The following is a 3,090-nucleotide window of genomic DNA, read 5'->3' on the forward strand; positions in this document are numbered from 1 at the left end:
CACAACAACCCTAGATATAAGGAACTTTATCCCCATTTTATAGAGAAGAAACGTAGAGCCCGTGGAAGTTAAATGATAAAGATGATAAAACCAATTAAGTGATAAGGTCAGCATGTATGTAAAGCCATACCAGTATCCTTTGAAAAATCCATATTTTTGATTCTACACTAACCTGGCACTTAATTGGAATTAAGAAGATAATGAAGAATTTAATATGAAAATCATCACCATTTGAGACCCTATAATGTGGCATACCATCCCAATTATAGATATATTTATATCTAATAAATTAATCAAAGTGGGGCCAAAAATGCCTGAGAGAAACAACCGAAGAAAATGCATTCTCCATTTATCAGCTGTTAAACTATAAGATACTTCCTAATTCACCTCATTTCTCAATGTCTCCAAAAATTCAGTCTTGTGGAAGAAAGTGTGAGCAATAGGATCGAAGAAAGGACCCTCTATTTCAACAGAGTCTATAAGTAAAAAATATTATATAGTCAGAGATAAAATCTCTGTGTCCTCAGACCGCAATTCTTTCACTGGAACTGGCCAGTGCCGTCTTAAGATTCTATTTCACTTGGTTTTTTTTAGCTGTATGGATCTAAGTTTGAGAAACGTTATGTGCATACCCCTTCATACATGGATGAAGACCCATGTTAATTAACACATGGTGTTGGTCATGCTCATCCTCATTCCGTTGTCAAGGTCATCAGCTCTGACTCCATGTTAGCCAGGTGGCTCAGCTCTATTTTATTGCATGGACAGAACCCCTTATGCATAACTGCCTGGCAAACTCATGCCCTTCCCCCAGAGCGTAGAGAGTTCAGCCCAAACCTACCATCAACTCAAATGCAAATGACGGTGAGTTAATCATGCTGTCTTTATAAACAAAGAAGAGCATATCAATTTTCATAATATCATTTTCTGTTTCCAATATGAACATCTCAGTAGTCTTTAATCAAGTCGTAATTTCTGAGTTCATTCCAGTCTCACGGGCCTCAGAACTGTGCTTCAGGGCATAAAGAGAACGGCTGGGATAACATGCTAGAGGACACGGGCAGCTACAGTGGCATACACCACTCTGGGCACCCTTGGCTCCTTGATTCCCTCTCTTCCTACCTCCTTCAGTTCCCCAAAGATTGAGTTAGTGGCTTGGGTAACCTTCTGTTTCCCAATTTCCCTAACAATATTTTATCAGGAGCTTGATACTCATTTTACTAATTGCTAATTAACCAAGACCAATCCCTTAAGAATCTTTGACAATGTAAGTAAAAAAAAAAAAATCTCACTTCCTCTTCGTGTACGAAGTGTGGGACAAATGCCTTATGCCTTACTTCAATGTTGAGCTGAAGGTTATACATAAGAAATGTATATAACTCAGATGTCATGATGGCTCTCAAGTACTAAGGGAACAATTAAGATTCCCTATTAAGAGTCCGTGGCCTACTGAAAATTTCAGAACCTCTCTCTGGCATACAAAAGTGCTAACAATAGCTGAATTAAAGGTTACATACCATCCCACCACAAGCTTTCAACAAATCATTGCAGAAATAAAGAGCCACCAGTTAGGATATAAAATCTAAATAAAGCAGATATCACCTAGTTTAGTTTCTTTATGAAATCAATCAGTGAATGCTATAAAATTGTTACCATTTCTATGGGTTTTAGAATAGTAAAAAATGGTTTATGCAGGACACTCAAAATATATCCAATCACTAGTAAAGCTCAGTACATTGGCAATCATACATAATGATCATCAGTTATGAAATAAAAATTGAATTCAATTAGATAAAGCTCTCTATCATGGAGGAAACATTTTTAGACAGACGTGGTTGATCCTGGATGAACAGAACCACATGGGTTATCATGATGTCATTTAGGGTGGGAATCTGATTAAATTACACTGCTCCAAAGGAAGGAGGTGGGAAGGGAACCAACATGGGGAACATATACTTTGTGAAACATATAATTCTAGGCATTTTACATGTATTGTCTAAATATGTTCTGTCAAAGAAGCAAGGACCATGTATGACTATTTCTTTCTATTATTATTTGCAAGTCGAACTTATTAATGTAGAGGAAATCTGCTTTATCCAGAATGATTTTGTTAATCAAGTGCCAGAAGACTTCATTCTACACGCAGTCCCATGGCATGCAACGACGGGGCAATGTTTTGGCAAAAACCTAATATATTTTCTAAGGTGAATACGATACACAGTCTTTGCTTTCCAGATGAGGCAACAAATTTTTCAAAGCTCATATGAGTAGCAAACAAAATATATCTATGAGTATTTTATGCTAACATTACCCAAATTAAATTATTTCTCAAGTCAAAAAAAAAAAAAAAAGGAATAACCAATAGATACGCATAAGCTTCCTATGAGGAAGAAATAAAGCAGATTTCTGGATCTTCATTGTTCCAAAAATAAAGACTCAGAGAAGACAGTGCATATGTTTTCCAGAATAATGCCAGTCATTCTGTTCTTATAACCTCTTCAAGTATTGCGATCAGATGAATCAGTGTGTACTTAGTCTACCTACATAGTCTACTTCCTAGTTTGAGACACAGAAAGCTGTTATTGAAACAACCCCAAAATGGAGCCATCTTGTTTTCATAAAGTTTCCACTATAATTGAGTTTGATAGTAAAACTAACCCAGGTTTTCCTTTTTTGTTTAGTCATTCTTTGGAATGCAAACCAAGGGCTAGGACTGTTGCTTCTAGTACATTGGGAGAAGTGAACCCATGAATCAAGTAAATCAGTTTATTATAAATGGCTAAAACCTCCTGAAATACTTTGTGATGTGTGCTAGGTCAAGTCGAAATCTGTCACAGAGGAAAATATGATAGCAAAGACATCAGTCATTTTATATTAATGACCTTCTTTCTAACCAGTTCCTAAAAAAGGAAAGAGTAACCATCTCTATAACTATGGAATCTAGCAAGCAAACACCATGAACTTACATCGCCAGTGAGAAGACATGATGAACTCCAGCTCAGAATCATATTGAATCAGGTTCAATTCAGGACATAAAATGAAATGAAAAGCCCAAACTAATTAGATTGTAATGAGCAGTTCATATGCCTT

This window comes from Felis catus, chromosome C1 (assembly GCF_018350175.1).
Source record: "Felis catus isolate Fca126 chromosome C1, F.catus_Fca126_mat1.0, whole genome shotgun sequence".
NCBI classification, from domain to species: domain Eukaryota; kingdom Metazoa; phylum Chordata; class Mammalia; order Carnivora; family Felidae; genus Felis; species Felis catus.